The sequence below is a fragment of the Salvelinus fontinalis genome, chromosome 22 (genome assembly GCF_029448725.1).
Source record: "Salvelinus fontinalis isolate EN_2023a chromosome 22, ASM2944872v1, whole genome shotgun sequence".
Taxonomy (NCBI): Eukaryota; Metazoa; Chordata; class Actinopteri; order Salmoniformes; family Salmonidae; genus Salvelinus; species Salvelinus fontinalis.
In genome coordinates, this window is record NC_074686.1 from 42,549,448 (window position 1) to 42,571,248 (window position 21,801).

Consider the following 21,801-nt stretch of genomic DNA (forward strand, 5'->3'; position numbering starts at 1 on the left):
GGTAACCGTGGAGCGGACCCTATATGAAGCTGACCTGGTAACCGTGGAGTGGACCCTATATGAAGCTGACCTGGTAACCGTGGAGCGGACCCTATATGAAGCTGACCTGGTAACCGTGGAGCGGACCCTATATGAAGCTGACCTGGTAACCGTGGAGCGGACCCTATATGAAGCTGACCTGGTAACCGTGGAGGGACCCTATATGAAGCCCCCCTGGTAACCGTGGAGCGGACCCTATATGAAGCTGACCTTGTAACCGTGGAGTGGACCCTATATGAAGCTGACCTGGTAACCGTGGAGTGGACCCTATATGAAGCTGACCTGGTAACCGTGGAGCGGACCCTATATGAAGCCCCCTGGTAACCGTGGAGCGGACCCTATATGAAGCCCCCCTGGTAACCGTGGAGCGGACCCTATATGAAGCTGACCTGGTAACCGTGGAGCGGACCCTATATGAAGCTGACCTGGTAACCGTGGAGCGGACCCTATATGAAGCTGACCTGGTAACCGTGGAGCGGACCCCATATGAAGCTGACCTGCCCACAGCGCTTCACTCTTTTCTCAATTGACTCTAGCTGAGGAGGCCCCCTCATACACCTTTAAAGCGTTTGAGAGAACTTTAACATCTTCACCTCCTGTAATAAAAACTGTCACGTCATCTGCATACACAGACAGTGCTATCGTGGGACCCTTCATTACCTCTGGCACAGAGAAACCAGTAAGCCTCGCTCTTAAAAAAACAAAGCATTGGTTCAATAGCCTGACAATAGAACTGTCCTGAAATTGGGCATCCCTGCCTGATACCCCTATGGACGGGGATGGGGCAGCTCAAACCACCACCACACCCTCACCATACATGAGGCCCAAACATACAGTAAATTCATCCAAGACAAACAAAAAAACATCCCCCAAAAATATCAGACGTTGTTTTGAACAAATAGTGGTGGTTTCCACACGGTCAAACGCCTTCTCCTGATCCAAGGAAAACAAACCCACATTCACATCAGACAAGTTTACAAATGTCTAAAACAAATTCACACACCACTTCGTAAAAATCCCCCCCCCCAACAGACCCCTAAAGTGCTCAGATGGTAAACCATTGATGCCAGTGGTTCGGGCCTGATGAGAGCTGTATAACTGCAGTGGACAGCTCCTGCAGAGTAATGTCAGAGTCCAAAGCAGCTCTCTGCTCAGGGACCAATTGAGGAAGTTCATGTAACAACTGTTCAGTACACAGAGAGTCACAATCCTCCGCCTTAAAAGAGGGCAGAGTAGAAATCCACGGCATGTTGACGCATTTCACTGTCATCCGTGGTCACCTTCCCATCAGGGAGACGAAGGCAGACCATCTGTTTGCGTTGTAATGTCGACTGTCCTAGTGGTTAGAAAATAAACGCTAGGAGAATCCATATCCTTGAGGGTAGCACAGCGAGACCTAATCAAGACACCCTTCACTCTTTCATGTAAATACGACCTCAGTTCATGTCTCTTGTCCTGTAAGTTCATGACTAGTCCGGGGTCGTTCTGAGTGAGCAGCTTCAATTCAATTGATTTGATGTCCTGTTCAAGGGCTCTGATAGTCTCTTTAACTTTAATTTGAGACAGAGCAGTATACTGTTGACAGAATACACGTATTTGGGCCTTCCCAACCTCCCACCATTGTCTCAAGGACTCAAAAGTCCCTTTTGTAACCCTCCATTTTCCCCAAAACATCAAAAACCTTTCACAAAACATGACATCATGTAACATTAAAATACCCTTAAGGTGATGACCTTCGTGGACAAGTGAATATCAGACACATTATGGGGATCAGAGAAACCCACAGAAGTAATGTCACACCTTCATTAACTACTACAGTAGAGATCAGATACATACAACCTGTCTAACCTTCCAACCCTACTACAGTAGTGCTCAGATACAACCTGTCTAACCTTCCAACCCTACTACAGATCAGATACATACAACCTGTCTAACCTTCCAACCCTACTACAGTAGTGATCAGATACAACCTGTCTAACCTTCCAACCCTACTACAGTAGAGATCAGATACATACAACCTGTCTAACCTTCCAACCCTACTACAGTAGAGATCAGATACAACCTGTCTAACCTTCCAACCCTACTACAGTAGTGATCACATACAACCTGTCTAACCTTCCAACCCTACTACAGTAGAGATCAGATACAACCTGTCTAACCTTCCAACCCTACTACAGTAGTGATCAGATACAACCTGTCTAACCTTCCAACCCTACTACAGTAGAGATCAGATACATACAACCTGTCTAACCTTCCAACCCTACTACAGTAGAGATCAGATACATACAACCTGTCTAACCTTCCAACCCTACTACAGTAGTGATCACATACAACCTGTCTAACCTTCCAACCCTACTACAGTAGAGATCAGATACATACAACCTTTCTAACCTTCCAACCCTACTACAGTAGTGATCACATACAACCTGTCTAACCTTCCAACCCTACTACAGTAGAGATCAGATACATACAACCTGTCTAACCTTCCAACCCTACTACAGTAGTGATCACATATAACCTGTCTAACCTTCCAACCCTACTACAGTAGAGATCAGATACAACCTGTCTAACCTTCCAACCCTACTACAGTAGAGATCAGATACATACAACCTGTCTAACCTTCCAACCCTACTACAGATCAGATACATACAACCTGTCTAACCTTCCAACCCTACTACAGATCAGATACATACAACCTGTCTAACCTTCCAACCCTACTACAGTAGAGATCAGATACATACAACCTGTCTAACCTTCCAACCCTACTACAGTAGAGATCAGATACATACAACCTGTCTAACCTTCCAACCCTACTACAGATCAGATACATACAACCTGTCTAACCTTCCAACCCTACTACAGTAGAGATCAGATACAACCTGTCTAACCTTCCAACCCTACTACAGTAGAGATCAGATACATACAACCTGTCTAACCTTCCAACCCTACTACAGTAGAGATCAGATACAACCTGTCTAACCTTCCAACCCTACTACAGTAGAGATCAGATACATACAACCTGTCTAACCTTCCAACCCTACTACAGTAGAGATCAGATACACACAACCTGTCTAACCTTCCACCCCTACTACAGTAGAGATCAGATACAACCTGTCTAACCTTCCAACCCTACTACAGATACATACAACCTGTCTAACCTTCCAACCCTACTACAGTAGTGATCAGATACAACCTGTCTAACCTTCCAGCCCTACTACAGTAGAGATCAGATACAACCTGTCTCACCTTCCAACCCTACTACAGTAGAGATCAGATACATACAACCTGTCTAACCTTCCAACCCTACTACAGTAGAGATCAGATACATACAACCTGTCTAACCTTCCAACCCTACTACAGTAGAGATCAGATACATACAACCTGTCTAACCTTCCAACCCTACTACAGTAGAGATCAGATACATACAACCTGTCTAACCTTCCAACCCTACTACAGTAGAGATCAGATACAGACAACCTGTCTAACCTTCCAACCCTACTACAGTAGAGATCAGATACATACAACCTGTCTAACCTTCCAACCCTACTACAGTAGTGATCAGATACAACCTGTCTAACCTTCCAACCCTACTACAGTAGTGATCAGATACAACCTGTCTAACCTTCCAACCCTACTACAGTAGAGATCAGATACATACAACCTGTCTCACCTTCCAACCCTACTACAGTAGAGATCAGATACAACCTGTCTAACCTTCCAACCCTACTACAGTAGAGATCAGATACATACAACCTGTCTAACCTTCCAACCCTACTACAGTAGAGATCAGATACATACAACCTGTCTAACCTTCCAACCCTACTACAGTAGAGATCAGATACATACAACCTGTCTAACCTTCCAACCCTACTACAGTAGAGATCAGATACAACCTGTCTAACCTTCCAACCCTACTACAGTAGTGATCAGATACAACCTGTCTAACCTTCCAACCCTACTACAGTAGTGATCAGATACATACAACCTGTCTAACCTTCCAACCCTACTACAGTAGAGATCAGATACAACCTGTCTAACCTTCCAACCCTACTACAGATCAGATACAACCTGTCTAACCTTCCAACCCTACTACAGTAGAGATCAGATACATACAACCTGTCTAACCTTCCAACCCTACTACAGTAGTGATCAGATACAACCTGTCTAACCTTCCAACCCTACTACAGTAGTGATCAGATACAACCTGTCTAACCTTCCAACCCTACTACAGTAGAGATCAGATATAACCTGTCTAACCTTCCAACCCTACTACAGTAGAGATCAGATACAACCTGTCTAACCTTCCAACCCTACTACAGATCAGATACAACCTGTCTAACCTTCCAACCCTACTACAGTAGAGATCAGATACATACAACCTGTCTAACCTTCCAACCCTACTACAGTAGAGATCAGATACAACCTGTCTAACCTTCCAACCCTACTACAGTAGAGATCAGATACATACAACCTGTCTAACCTTCCAACCCTACTACAGTAGAGATCAGATACATTCAACCTGTCTAACCTTCCAACCCTACTACAGTAGAGATCACATACATTCAACCTGTCTAACCTTCCAACCCTACTACAGATCAGATACAACCTGTCTAACCTTCCAACCCTACTACAGTAGAGATCAGATACATACAACCTGTCTAACCTTCCAACCCTACTACAGTAGAGATCAGATACATACAACCTGTCTAACCTTCCAACCCTACTACAGATCAGATACATACAACCTGTCTAACCTTCCAACCCTACTACAGTAGTGATCAGATACAACCTGTCTAACCTTCCAACCCTACTACAGTAGAGATCAGATACATACAACCTGTCTAACCTTCCAACCCTACTACAGTAGAGATCAGATACAACCTGTCTAACCTTCCAACCCTACTACAGATCAGATACATACAACCTGTCTAACCTTCCAACCCTACTACAGTAGAGATCAGATACAACCTGTCTAACCTTCCAACCCTACTACAGTAGAGATCAGATACAACCTGTCTAACCTTCCAACCCTACTACAGATCAGATACATACAACCTGTCTAACCTTCCAACCCTACTACAGTAGAGATCAGATACAACCTGTCTAACCTTCCAACCCTACTACAGTAGTGATCAGATACATACAACCTGTCTAACCTTCCAACCCTACTACAGTAGAGATACAGACAACCTGTCTAACCTTCCAACCCTACTACAGTAGAGATCAGATACAACCTGTCTAACCTTCCAACCCTACTACAGTAGTGATCAGATACAACCTGTCTAACCTTCCAACCCTACTACAGATCAGATACATACAACCTGTCTAACCTTCCAACCCTACTACAGTAGAGATCAGATACATACAACCTGTCTAACCTTCCAACCCTACTACAGTAGTGATCAGATACAGACAACCTGTCTAACCTTCCAACCCCACTACAGTATTGCTCAGATACAGACAACCTGTCTAACCTTCCAACCCTACTACAGATCAGATACATACAACCTGTCTAACCTTCCAACCCTACTACAGTAGTGATCAGATACAGACAACCTGTCTAACCTTCCAACCCTACTACAGTAGTGATCAGATACAGACAACCTGTCTAACCTTCCAACCCTACTACAGATCAGATACATACAACCTGTCTAACCTTCCAACCCTACTACAGTAGTGATCACATACAACCTGTCTAACCTTCCAACCCTACTACAGATCAGATACAACCTGTCTAACCTTCCAACCCCACTACAGTAGAGATCAGATACATACAACCTGTCTAACCTTCCAACCCTACTACAGTAGAGATCAGATACAACCTGTCTAACCTTCCAACCCTACTACAGTAGTGATCAGATACAGACAACCTGTCTAACCTTGCTGCACTGACGTGACCGTCATTAACTTTTAGCCATGTGTACTGCCTAACTTTTGCATTCCTGACTCTCCACACATCAGAAATCTCAAACTCAGTCAATAGACCAGACAGACAAGTGGCTGACCGCAAGGTGAGGTTCTCCAGCGGTGCGATCAACAGTAAAATCCACTGTACAGTTCAAGTACCCCCCTAAAATCACACACCCCTCTTGGTCACACTGTCTTCAGGTTTCCTTTAGTTGATCAAATACAGCAATATACTCTGTACCATCGTTAGGAGCAATAAATCCCAACCCTTGACAATCTCTGTTGTAGATACCACAGTCACCCCTAAGCCTGAGGAAAACAAGATGGCCACCCCAGCACTGAAATTAGTACCATGACTGAGTATATTCTTCCCATCCCACCTCATACCCCAGTCAACCTCATTAGGGTTAGGGTTAGGGTTAGGGTCAACCTCGTTAGGGTTAGGGTTAGGGTTAGGGTTAGGGTTAGGGTCAACCTCATTAGGGTTAGGGTTAGGGTTAGGGTTAGGGTCAACCTCATTAGGGTTAGGGTTAGGGTTAGGGTCAACCTCGTTAGGGTTAGGGTTAGGGTCAACCTCATTAGGGTTAGGGTTAGGGTTAGGGTTAGGGTCAACCTCATTAGGGTTAGGGTTAGGGTTAGGGTTAGGGTCAACCTCGTTAGGGTTAGGGTTAGGGTTAGGGTCAACCTCATTAGGGTTAGGGTCAACCTCATTAGCCTCATCACTATGTGTCTCCTGGTGAAACACTACATTTTCTGTTTTATAATTCTACTACCCAAGCCCTCTAATTCCTGTCCCTTCCCCCTCTCGTGTTCCTGTCCCTTCCCCCTCTCGTCTTCCTGTCCCTTCCCCCTCTCGTCTTCCTGTCCCTTCCCCCTCTCGTCTTCCTGTCCCTTCCCCCTCTCGTATTCCTGTCCCTTCCCCCTCTCGTCTTCCTGTCCCTTCCCCCTCTCGTATTCCTGTCCCTTCCCCCTCTCGTGTTCCTGTCCCTTCCCCCTCTCGTCTTCCTGTCCCTTCCCCCTCTCGTATTCCTGTCCCTTCCCCCTCTCGTATTCCTGTCCCTTCCCCCTCTCGTCTTCCTGTCCCTTCCCCCTCTCGTCTTCCTGTCCCTTCCCCCTCTCGTCTTCCTGTCCCTTCCCCCTCTCGTCTTCCTGTCCCTTCCCCCTCTCGTCTTCCTGTCCCTTCCCCCTCTCGTCTTCCTGTCCCTTCCCCCTCTCGTCTTCCTGTCCCTTCCCCCTCTCGTCTTCCTGTCCCTTCCCCCTCTCGTATTCCTGTCCCTTCCCCCAGTACATACTGCTGTAATGATATGCTATGTGGTTCGTAAGGATAGCGTAGCTAGCTAACATACCGGTCCATACTGCTGTAATGATATGCTATGTGGTTCATAAGGACAGTGTAGCTAGCATACCGGTCCATACTGCTGTAATGATATGCTATGTGGTTCATAAGGACAGTGTAGCTAACATACCGGTCCATACTGCTGTAATGATATGCTATGTGGTTCATAAGGACAGTGTAGCTAGCTAACATACCGGTACATACTGCTGTAATGATATGCTATGTGGTTCATAAGGACAGTGTAGCTAACATACCGGTCCATACTGCTGTAATGATATGCTATGTGGTTCATAAGGACAGTGTAGCTAACATACCGGTCCATACTGCTGTAATGATATGCTATGTGGTTCATAAGGACAGTGTAGCTAACATACCGGTACATACTGCTGTAATGATATGCTATGTGGTTCATAAGGACAGCGTAGCTAGCATACCGGTCCATACTGCTGTAATGATATGCTATGTGGTTCATAAGGACAGTGTAGCTAACATACCGGTCCATACTGCTGTAATGATATGCTATGTGGTTCATAAGGACAGTGTAGCTAACATACCGGTCCATACTGCTGTAATGATATGCTATGTGGTTCATAAGGACAGTGTAGTTAACATACCGGTCCATACTGCTGTAATGATATGCTATGTGGTTCATAAGGACAGTGTAGCTAACATACCGGTCCATACTGCTGTAATGATATGCTATGTGGTTCATAAGGACAGAGTAGCTAACATACCGGTCCATACTGCTGTAATGATATGCTATGTGGTTCATAAGGACAGCGTAGCTAGCTAGCATACCGGTCCATACTGCTGTAATGATATGCTATGTGGTTCATAAGGACAGTGTAGCTAGCTAGCATACCGGTCCATACTGCTGTAATGATATGCTATGTGGTTCATAAGGACAGTGTAGCTAGCTAACATACCGGTCCATACTGCTGTAATGATATGCTATGTGGTTCATAAGGACAGTGTAGCTAACATACCGGTCCATACTGCTGTAATGATATGCTATGTGGTTCATAAGGACAGTGTAGCTAGCTAACATACCGGTCCATACTGCTGTAATGATATGCTATGTGGTTCATAAGGACAGTGTAGCTAACATACCGGTCCATACTGCTATAATGATATGCTATGTGGTTCATAAGGACAGTGTAGCTAGCTAACATACCGGTCCATACTGCTGTAATGATATGCTATGTGGTTCATAAGGACAGTGTAGCTAGCTAACATACCGGTCCATACTGCTGTAATGATATGCTATGTGGTTCATAAGGACAGTGTAGCTTGCTAACATACCGGTACATACTGCTGTAATGATATGCTATGTGGTTCATAAGGACAGCGTAGCTAACAAATTTTTAGCCAACATAAAGTGTAAGGTAACTTATTTGAAAAATCATTACTTTATTACATTGCTCAACATTTTATTAACATTTGTCATAATTACCTAAAGCATTGATTTTCTATCCGCCCTCGTTGGACTTTGGCTGCATATTATCCGACATTTTCTTAAAATCTAAAAACGATGTGAAGCCACGAGCATTTTCTGAAGAATTGCATTATGGGCCCTAAAAGCACGGAATAATATCCACCGCTTGTAAACTTTGTATTTTGGCGAATGTAGTACGACATCTGGGAACTTTTGGCGTAATAACTATATCCATACTTTGACCAATAAGCGTACTATATACTCAATTTATGTCACAAATAGAATGGTTAGTGTGGCTAGTATTTGAACATAGCTACAGAGAGGTCATTATGATGTCACTGTCCCACAGGCTACAGAGAGGACATTATGATGTCACAGTCCCACAGGCTACAGAGAGGTCATTATGATGTCACAGTCCCACAGGTTACAGAGAGGTCATTATGATGTCACTGTCCCACAGGCTACAGAGAGGTCATTATGATGTCACAGTCCCACAGGCTACAGAGAGGTCATTATGATGTCACTGTCCCACAGGCTACAGAGAGGTGATTATGATGTCACTGTCCCACAGGTTACAGAGAGGTCATTATGATGTCACTGTCCCACAGGCTACAGAGAGGTCATTATGATGTCACAGTCCCACAGGCTACAGAGAGGTCATTATGATGTCACTGTCCCACAGGTTACAGAGAGGACATTATGATGTCACTGTCCCACAGGCTACAGAGAGGTCATTATGATGTCACAGTCCCACAGGCTACAGAGAGGTCATTATGATGTCACTGTCCCACAGGTTACAGAGAGGTCATTATGATGTCACTGTCCCACAGGCTACAGAGAGGTCATTATGATGTCACTGTCCCACAGGCTACAGAGAGGACATTATGATGTCACTGTCCCACAGGCTACAGAGAGGTCATTATGATGTCACTGTCCCACAGGCTACAGAGAGGTCATTATGATGTCACTGTCCCACAGGCTACAGAGAGGTCATTATGATGTCACAGTCCCACAGGCTACAGAGAGGTCATTATGATGTCACTGTCCCACAGGTTACAGAGAGGTCATTATGATGTCACTGTCCCACAGGCTACAGAGAGGTCATTATGATGTCACTGTCCCACAGGCTACAGAGAGGACATTATGATGTCACTGTCCCACAGGCTACAGAGAGGTCATTATGATGTCACTGTCCCACAGGTTACAGAGAGGTCATTATGATGTCACTGTCCCACAGGCTACAGAGAGGTCATTATGATGTCACTGTCCCACAGGCTACAGAGAGGACATTATGATGTCACTGTCCCACAGGCTACAGAGAGGTCATTATGATGTCACTGTCCCACAGGCTACAGAGAGGTCATTATGATGTCACTGTCCCACAGGCTACAGAGAGGTCATTATGATGTCACAGTCCCACAGGCTACAGAGAGGTCATTATGATGTCACTGTCCCACAGGTTACAGAGAGGTCATTATGATGTCACTGTCCCACAGGCTACAGAGAGGTCATTATGATGTCACTGTCCCACAGGCTACAGAGAGGACATTATGATGTCACTGTCCCACAGGCTACAGAGAGGTCATTATGATGTCACTGTCCCACAGGCTACAGAGAGGTCATTATGATGTCACTGTCCCACAGGCTACAGAGAGGTCATTATGATGTCACAGTCCCACAGGCTACAGAGAGGTCATTATGATGTCACTGTCCCACAGGATACAGAGAGGTCATTATGATGTCACTGTCCCACAGGCTACAGAGAGATCATTATAATGTCAATGTCCCACAGGCTACAGAGAGGTCATTATGATGTCACAGTCCCACAGGCTACAGAGAGATCATTATAATGTCAATGTCCCACAGGCTACAGAGAGGTCATTATAATGTCACTGTCCCACAGGCTACAGAGAGGTCATTATGATGTCACCGTCCCACAGGCTACAGAGAGGTCATTATGATGTCACTGTCCCACAGGCTACAGAGAGGTCATTATGATGTCACCGTCCCACAGGCTACAGAGAGGTCATTATGATGTCACTGTCCCACAGGCTACAGAGAGGTCATTATGATGTCACCGTCCCACAGGCTACAGAGAGGTCATTATGATGTCACTGTCCCACAGGCTACAGAGAGGTCATTATGATGTCACTGTCCCACAGGCTACAGAGAGGTCATTATGATGTCACTGTCCCACAGGCTACAGAGAGGTCATTATGATGTCACTGTCCCACAGGTTACAGAGAGGTCATTATGATGTCACTGTCCCACAGGCTACAGAGAGGTCATTATGATGTCACAGTCCCACAGGCTACAGAGAGGTCATTATGATGTCACTGTCCCACAGGCTACAGAGAGGTCATTATGATGTCACTGTCCCACAGGTTACAGAGAGGTCATTATGATGTCACTGTCCCACAGGCTACAGAGAGGTCATTATGATGTCACAGTCCCACAGGCTACAGAGAGGTCATTATGATGTCACTGTCCCACAGGTTACAGAGAGGACATTATGATGTCACTGTCCCACAGGCTACAGAGAGGTCATTATGATGTCACAGTCCCACAGGCTACAGAGAGGTCATTATGATGTCACTGTCCCACAGGTTACAGAGAGGTCATTATGATGTCACTGTCCCACAGGCTACAGAGAGGTCATTATGATGTCACTGTCCCACAGGCTACAGAGAGGACATTATGATGTCACTGTCCCACAGGCTACAGAGAGGTCATTATGATGTCACTGTCCCACAGGCTACAGAGAGGTCATTATGATGTCACTGTCCCACAGGCTACAGAGAGGTCATTATGATGTCACAGTCCCACAGGCTACAGAGAGGTCATTATGATGTCACTGTCCCACAGGTTACAGAGAGGTCATTATGATGTCACTGTCCCACAGGCTACAGAGAGGTCATTATGATGTCACTGTCCCACAGGCTACAGAGAGGTCATTATGATGTCACTGTCCCACAGGCTACAGAGAGGTCATTATGATGTCACTGTCCCACAGGCTACAGAGAGGTCATTATGATGTCACTGTCCCACAGGCTACAGAGAGGTCATTATGATGTCACTGTCCCACAGGCTACAGAGAGGTCATTATGATGTCACTGTCCCACAGGCTACTGAGAGGTCATTATGATGTCACTGTCCCACAGGCTACTGAGAGGTCATTATGATGTCAATGTCCCACAGGCTACAGAGAGGTCATTATGATGTCACTGTCCCACAGGCTACAGAGAGGTCATTATGATGTCACTGTCCCACAGGATACAGAGAGGTCATTATGATGTCACTGTCCCACAGGCTACAGAGAGATCATTATAATGTCAATGTCCCACAGGCTACAGAGAGGTCATTATGATGTCACTGTCCCACAGGCTACAGAGAGATCATTATAATGTCAAAGTCCCACAGGCTACAGAGAGGTCATTATGATGTCACTGTCCCACAGGCTACAGAGAGGTCATTATGATGTCACCGTCCCACAGGCTACAGAGAGGTCATTATGATGTCACCGTCCCACAGGTTACAGAGAGGTCATTATGATGTCACTGTCCCACAGGCTACAGAGAGGTCATTGTGCCGTCACTGTCCCACAGGCTACAGAGAGGTCATTATGATGTCACTGTCCCACAGGCTACAGAGAGGTCATTATAATGTCAATGTCCCACAGGCTACAGAGAGGTCATTATAATGTCACTGTCCCACAGGCTACAGAGAGATCATTATGATGTCACTGTCCCACAGGCTACAGAGAGGTCATTATGATGTCACCGTCCCACAGGCTACAGAGAGGTCATTATGATGTCACTGTCCCACAGGCTACAGAGAGGTCATTATGATGTCACTGTCCCACAGGCTACAGAGAGGTCACTATGATGTCACTGTCCCACAGGCTACTGAGAGGTCATTATGATGTCACTGTCCCACAGGCTACTGAGAGGTCATTATGATGTCAATGTCCCACAGGCTACAGAGAGGTCATTATGATGTCACTGTCCCACAGGCTACAGAGAGGTCATTATGATGTCACTATCCCACAGGCTACAGAGAGGTCATTATGATGTCACTATCCCACAGGCTACAGAGAGGTCATTACGATGTCACTGTCCCACAGGCTACAGAGAGGACATTATGATGTCACTGTCCCACAGGCTACAGAGAGGACATTATGATGTCACTGTCCCACAGGCTACAGAGAGGTCATTATGATGTCACTGTCCCACAGGCTACAGAGAGGTCATTATGATGTCACTGTCCCACAGGTTACAGAGAGGTCATTATGATGTCACTGTCCCACAGGCTACAGAGAGGTCATTATGATGTCACTGTCCCACAGGCTACAGAGAGGTCATTATGATGTCACTGTCCCACAGGCTACAGAGAGGTCATTATGATGTCACTGTCCCACAGGTTACAGAGAGGTCATTATGATGTCACTGTCCCACAGGCTACAGAGAGGTCATTATGATGTCACTGTCCCACAGGCTACAGAGAGGTCATCATGATGTCACTGTCCCACAGGCTACAGAGAGGTCATTATTATGTCACTGTCCCACAGGCTACAGAGAGGTCATTATGATGTCACTGTCCCACAGGCTACTGAGAGGTCATTATGATGTCACTGTCCCACAGGCTACTGAGAGGTCATTATGATGTCAATGTCCCACAGGCTACAGAGAGGTCATTATGATGTCACTGTCCCACAGGCTACAGAGAGGTCATTATGATGTCACTGTCCCACAGGATACAGAGAGGTCATTATGATGTCACTGTCCCACAGGCTACAGAGAGGTCATTATAATGTCAAAGTCCCACAGGCTACAGAGAGGTCATTATGATGTCACTGTCCCACAGGCTACAGAGAGGTCATTATGATGTCACCGTCCCACAGGCTACAGAGAGGTCATTATGATGTCACCGTCCCACAGGTTACAGAGAGGTCATTATGATGTCACTGTCCCACAGGCTACAGAGAGGTCATTGTGCCGTCACTGTCCCACAGGCTACAGAGAGGTCATTATGATGTCACTGTCCCACAGGCTACAGAGAGGTCATTATAATGTCAATGTCCCACAGGCTACAGAGAGGTCATTATAATGTCACTGTCCCACAGGCTACAGAGAGATCATTATGATGTCACTGTCCCACAGGCTACAGAGAGGTCATTATGATGTCACCGTCCCACAGGCTACAGAGAGGTCATTATGATGTCACTGTCCCACAGGCTACAGAGAGGTCATTATGATGTCACTGTCCCACAGGCTACAGAGAGGTCACTATGATGTCACTGTCCCACAGGCTACTGAGAGGTCATTATGATGTCACTGTCCCACAGGCTACTGAGAGGTCATTATGATGTCAATGTCCCACAGGCTACAGAGAGGTCATTATGATGTCACTGTCCCACAGGCTACAGAGAGGTCATTATGATGTCACTATCCCATAGGCTACAGAGAGGTCATTATGATGTCACTATCCCACAGGCTACAGAGAGGTCATTACGATGTCACTGTCCCACAGGCTACAGAGAGGACATTATGATGTCACTGTCCCACAGGCTACAGAGAGGACATTATGATGTCACTGTCCCACAGGCTACAGAGAGGTCATTATGATGTCACTGTCCCACAGGCTACAGAGAGGTCATTATGATGTCACTGTCCCACAGGTTACAGAGAGGTCATTATGATGTCACTGTCCCACAGGCTACAGAGAGGTCATTATGATGTCACTGTCCCACAGGCTACAGAGAGGTCATTATGATGTCACTGTCCCACAGGCTACAGAGAGGTCATTATGATGTCACTGTCCCACAGGTTACAGAGAGGTCATTATGATGTCACTGTCCCACAGGCTACAGAGAGGTCATTATGATGTCACTGTCCCACAGGCTACAGAGAGGTCATCATGATGTCACTGTCCCACAGGCTACAGAGAGGTCATTATGATGTCACTGTCCCACAGGCTACAGAGAGGTCATTATGATGTCAATGTCCCACAGGCTACAGAGAGGTCATTGTGCCGTCACAGAAACACAGCTCTGTCAATAGAGGCAGAGACTCTGGAGGACTGATCATTTGGTACAAATCCAAACTCCAAAATTGAATTGATCCCCTCAAAATTGATAAACATCACATGTGGTTAAAACTACCCCACCCTTGAGGAAGAGACGTGCCATTTCCAGGCCCAGGGAAATGTGCTCATCTGTGGGGACACAAATGCGCGCACAAAAACACTACCTGATCTAACGAGCACACAGGAACACTACCTGATCTAACGAGCACACGAGGGGACAGCTTTATTACAGGCCATACTGTTTCTAACTGCCTTCATCTCCCCCATAGAAACAACAGTGACAGCACCGTCAACAACAACGGAAGGGATCTGTTGCAGCTCTGTAGAAGCCTGGGTCTGTACTTTGTCAATGGTAGGTTACGGGGGGACTCTTTGGGGAGATTCACCTACTGCTCACCTCTTGGCCACAGTACAGTAGACTATATGATCACAGACATTTCTCTCTCAGCTCATTCACTGTCAAGCCACTAACACCTCTGTCTGATCACAGAAAAATTACGTTGTTCCTCAAAAGAACAGCAATATACCACTAACAATAATGCTGAGGCTGTAATCTACGCCCTCAACTTTTGGACTTGTCTCAGTGCTGTTTTGTTGATACTTGGCTATCTGACAAATATTCCAATTTTTACTTTTAATACGTTTAGTAAGATCTTAGTTTTTCACTCACTCTACTTTTTCATTCAATGCTTTATCTGGACTTGGTTCTACAAGACCTCCACCAGCCGAAGCCAAGGAGTAACATTAATACTCTACCATCTAAAGGAGTAACATTAACACTATACCATCTAAAGGAGTAACATTAACACTCTACCATCTAAAGGAGTAACATTAATACTATACCATCTAAAGGAGTAACATTAATACTATACCATCTAAAGGAGTAACATTAACACTCTACCATCTAAAGGAGTAACATTAACACTCTACCATCTAAAGGAGTAACATTAACACTATACCATCTAAAGGAGTAACATTAACACTCTACCATCTAAAGGAGTAACATTAACACTCTACCATCTAAAGATAAGGAGTAACATTAACACTCTACCATCTAAAGGAGTAACATTAATACTATACCATCTAAAGGAGTAACATTAACACTATACCATCTAAAGGAGTAACATTAACACTCTACCATCTAAAGGAAAGGAGTAACATTAACACTCTACCATCTAAAGGAGTAACATTAACACTCTACCATCTAAAGGAAAGGAGTAACATTAACACTCTACCATCTAAAGGAGTAACATTAACACTCTACCATCTAAAGGAGTAACATTAACACTCTACCATCTAAAGATAAGGAGTAACATTAACACTCTACCATCTAAAGGAAAGGAGTAACATTAACACTCTACCATCTAAAGGAGTAACATTAACACTCTACCATCTAAAGGAGTAACATTAACACTCTACCATCTAAAGGAGTAACATTAATACTATACCATCTAAAGGAGTAACATTAACACTCTACCATCTAAAGGAGTAACATTAATACTATACCATCTAAAGGTAAGGAGTAACATTAACACTCTACCATCTAAAGGAGTAACATTAACACTATACCATCTAAAGGAGTAACATTAATACTATACCATCTAAAGGAGTAACATTAACACTCTACCATCTAAAGATAAGGAGTAACATTAACACTCTACCATCTAAAGGAGTAACATTAACACTATACCCTCTAAAGGAGTAACATTAATACTCTACCATCTAAAGGAGTAACAATAACACTATACCATCTAAAGGAGTAACATTAACACTATACCATCTAAAGGAGTAACATTAACACTCTACCATCTAAAGGAGTAACATTAACACTCTACCATCTAAAGGAGTAACATTAACACTATACCATCTAAAGGAGTAACATTAACACTCTACCATCTAAAGGAGTAACATTAATACTCTACCATCTAAAGGAGTAACATTAACACTATACCATCTAAAGGAGTAACATTAACACTCTACCATCTAAAGGAGTAACATTAACACTCTACCATCTAAAGGAGTAACATTAACACTCTACCATCTAAAGGAGTAACATTAACACTCTACCATCTAAAGGAGTAACATTAACACTCTACCATCTAAAGGAGTAACATTAACACTCTACCATCTAAAGGAGTAACATTAATACTATACCATCTAAAGGAGTAACATTAACACTCTACCATCTAAAGGTAAGGAGTAACATTAACACTCTACCATCTAAAGGAGTAACATTAACACTCTACCATCTAAAGATAAGGAGTAACATTAACACTCTACCATCTAAAGGAGTAACATTAACACTCTACCATCTAAAGGAGTAACATTAACACTCTACCATCTAAAGGAGTAACATTAACACTCTACCATCTAAAGGAGTAACATTAACACTCTACCATCTAAAGGAGTAACATTAACACTCTACCATCTAAAGGAGTAACATTAACACTCTACCATCTAAAGGAGTAACATTAATACTATACCATCTAAAGATAAGGAGTAACATTAACACTCTACCATCTAAAGGTAAGGAGTAACATTAACACTCTACCATCTAAAGGAGTAACATTAACACTCTACCATCTAAAGATAAGGAGTAACAGTAATACTCTACCATCTAAAGGAGTAACATTAACACTCTACCATCTAAAGGAGTAACATTAACACTCTACCATCTAAAGGAGTAACATTAACACTCTACCATCTAAAGGAGTAACATTAATACTATACCATCTAAAGGAGTAACATTAACACTCTACCATCTAAAGGAGTAACATTAACACTATACCATCTAAAGGAGTAACATTAACACTCTACCATCTAAAGGAGTAACATTAATACTCTACCATCTAAAGGAGTAACATTAACACTATACCATCTAAAGGAGTAACATTAATACTCTACCATCCAAAGGAGTAACATTAACACTCTACCATCTAAAGGAGTAACATTAACACTCTACCATCTAAAGGAGTAACATTAACACTATACCATCTAAAGGAGTAACATTAATACTCTACCATCTAAAGGAGTAACATTAACACTCTACCATCTAAAGGAGTAACATTAACACTATACCATCTAAAGGAGTAACATTAACACTATACCATCTAAAGGAGTAACATTAATACTCTACCATCCAAAGGAGTAACATTAACACTCTACCATCTAAAGGAGTAACATTAACACTCTACCATCTAAAGGAGTAACATTAACACTCTACCATCTAAAGGAGTAACATTAACACTCTACCATCTAAAGGAGTAACATTAACACTCTACCATCTAAAGGAGTAACATTAACACTCTACCATCTAAAGGAGTAACATTAATACTATACCATCTAAAGGAGTAACATTAACACTCTACCATCTAAAGGTAAGGAGTAACATTAACACTCTACCATCTAAAGGAGTAACATTAACACTCTACCATCTAAAGATAAGGAGTAACATTAACACTCTACCATCTAAAGGAGTAACATTAACACTCTACCATCTAAAGGAGTAACATTAACACTCTACCATCTAAAGGAGTAACATTAACACTCTACCATCTAAAGGAGTAACATTAACACTCTACCATCTAAAGGAGTAACATTAACACTCTACCATCTAAAGGAGTAACATTAACACTCTACCATCTAAAGGAGTAACATTAATACTATACCATCTAAAGATAAGGAGTAACATTAACACTCTACCATCTAAAGGTAAGGAGTAACATTAACACTCTACCATCTAAAGGAGTAACATTAACACTCTACCATCTAAAGATAAGGAGTAACATTAATACTCTACCATCTAAAGGAGTAACATTAACACTCTACCATCTAAAGGAGTAACATTAACACTCTACCATCTAAAGGAGTAACATTAACACTCTACCATCTAAAGGAGTAACATTAATACTATACCATCTAAAGGAGTAACATTAACACTCTACCATCTAAAGGAGTAACATTAACACTATACCATCTAAAGGAGTAACATTAACACTCTACCATCTAAAGGAGTAACATTAATACTCTACCATCTAAAGGAGTAACATTAACACTATACCATCTAAAGGAGTAACATTAATACTCTACCATCCAAAGGAGTAACATTAACACTCTACCATCTAAAGGAGTAACATTAACACTCTACCATCTAAAGGAGTAACATTAACACTATACCATCTAAAGGAGTAACATTAATACTCTACCATCTAAAGGAGTAACATTAACACTCTACCATCTAAAGGAGTAACATTAACACTATACCATCTAAAGGAGTAACATTAACACTATACCATCTAAAGGAGTAACATTAATACTCTACCATCCAAAGGAGTAACATTAACACTCTACCATCTAAAGGAGTAACATTAACACTCTACCATCTAAAGGAGTAACATTAACACTCTACCATCCAAAGGAGTAACATTAACACTCTACCATCTAAAGGAGTAACATTAACACTCTACCATCTAAAGGAGTAACATTAACACTCTACCATCTAAAGGAGTAACATTAACACTATACCATCTAAAGGAGTAACATTAACACTCTACCATCTAAAGGAGTAACATTAACACTCTACCATCTAAAGGAGTAACATTAACACTCTACCATCTAAAGGAGTAACATTAACACTATACCATCTAAAGGAGTAACATTAACACTCTACCATCTAAAGATAAGGAGTAACATTAACACTATACCATCTAAAGGAGTAACATTAACACTCTACCATCTAAAGGAGTAACATTAACACTATACCATCTAAAGATAAGGAGTAACATTAACACTCTACCATCTAAAGGAGTAACATTAACACTCTACCATCTAAAGGAGTAACATTAACACTCTACCATCTAAAGGAGTAACATTAATACTATACCATCTAAAGGAGTAACATTAATACTCTACCATCTAAAGGAGTAACATTAACACTATACCATCTAAAGGAGTAACATTAACACTCTACCATCTAAAGGAGTAACATTAACACTATACCATCTAAAGGTAAGGAGTAACATTAACACTATACCATCTAAAGGAGTAACATTAATACTATACCATCTAAAGGTCAGGAGTAACATTAATACTATACCATCTAAAGGAGTAACATTAACACTATACCATCTAAAGGAGTAACATTAACACCCTACCATCTAAAGGAGTAACATTAACACTCTACCATCTAAAGGAGTAACATTAACACTATACCATCTAAAGGAGTAACATTAACACTCTACCATCTAAAGGAGTAACATTAACACTATACCATCTAAAGGAGTAACATTAATACTCTACCATCTAAAGGAGTAACATTAACACTCTACCATCTAAAGGAGTAACATTAACACTCTACCATCTAAAGATAAGGAGTAACATTAACACTCTACCATCTAAAGGAGTAACATTAACACTCTACCATCTAAAGATAAGGAGTAACATTAACACTCTACCATCTAAAGGAGTAACATTAACACTCTACCATCTAAAGGAGTAACATTAATACTCTACCATCTAAAGGAGTAACATTAACACTCTACCATCTAAAGGAGTAACATTAACACTCTACCATCTAAAGGAGTAACATTAATACTATACCATCTAAAGGAGTAACATTAACACTCTACCATCTAAAGGAGTAACATTAACACTCTACCATCTAAAGGAGTAACATTAACACTCTACCATCTAAAGGAGTAACATTAACACTCTACCATCTAAAGGAGTAACATTACCACTCTACCATCTAAAGGAGTAACATTAATACTCTACCATCTAAAGGAGTAACATTAACTCTATACCATCTAAAGGAGTAACATTAATTCTCTACCATCTAAAGGAGTAACATTAATTCTCTACCATCTAAAGGAGTAACATTAACACTCTACCATCTAAAGGAGTAACATTAACACTCTACCATCTAAAGATAAGGAGTAACATTAACACTCTACCATCTAAAGGAGTAACATTAACACTCTACAATCTAAAGGAGTAACATTAACACTCTACCATCTAAAGGAGTAACATTAACACTCTACCATCTAAAGGAGTAACATTAACACTATACCATCTAAAGGAGTAACATTAATACTATACCATCTAAAGGAGTAACATTAATAGTATACCATCTAAAGGAGTAACATTACCACTCTACCATCTAAAGGAGTAACATTAATACTATACCATCTAAAGGAGTAACATTAATAGTATACCATCTAAAGGTAAGGAGTAACATTAACACTATACCATCTAAAGGAGTAACATTAACACTCTACCATCTAAAGGAGTAACATTAACACTATACCATCTAAAGGAGTAACATTAATAGTATACCATCTAAAGGTAAGGAGTAACATTAACACTATACCATCTAAAGGAGTAACATTAACACTCTACCATCTAAAGGAGTAACATTAACACTATACCATCTAAAGGAGTAACATTAATACTATACCATCTAAAGGAGTAACATTAATAGTATACCATCTAAAGGAGTAACATTAACACTATACCATCTAAAGGAGTAACATTAACACTATACCATCTAAAGGAGTAACATTAACACTCTACCATCTAAAGGAGTAACATTAACACTCTACCATCTAAAGGAGTAACATTACCACTCTACCATCTAAAGGAGTAACATTAATACTATACCATCTAAAGGTAAGGAGTAACATTAACACTATACCATCTAAAGGTAAGGAGTAACATTAACACTATACCATCTAAAGGAGTAACATTAACACTCTACCATCTAAAGGAGTAACATTAACACTCTACCATCTAAAGGAGTAACATTAACACTCTACCATCTAAAGGAGTAACATTAATACTATACCATCTAAAGGAGTAACATTAATACTCTACCATCTAAAGGAGTAACATTAACACTCTACCATCTAAAGGAGTAACATTAACACTCTACCATCTAAAGGAGTAACATTAACACTCTACCATCTAAAGGAGTAACATTAAACTCTACCATCTAAAGGAGTAA

At 42.1% G+C, this 21,801-nt stretch overlaps 1 protein-coding gene and 1 long non-coding RNA gene across 2 annotated transcripts in view; one reads left to right on the forward strand and one right to left on the reverse strand.

The window, feature by feature from the left end:
- The window catches only part of LOC129820324 (angiopoietin-2-like), a 101,339-nt gene that overhangs the window by 49,435 nt on the left and 30,103 nt on the right, over window positions 1-21,801 (reverse strand). The window lies entirely within an intron of this gene.
- LOC129820325 (uncharacterized) lies at window positions 9,275-9,812 on the forward strand. Its single transcript, XR_008754200.1, has 3 exons — window positions 9,275-9,299; window positions 9,485-9,521; window positions 9,744-9,812. It is a non-coding gene; the product is annotated as an uncharacterized LOC129820325 (long non-coding RNA).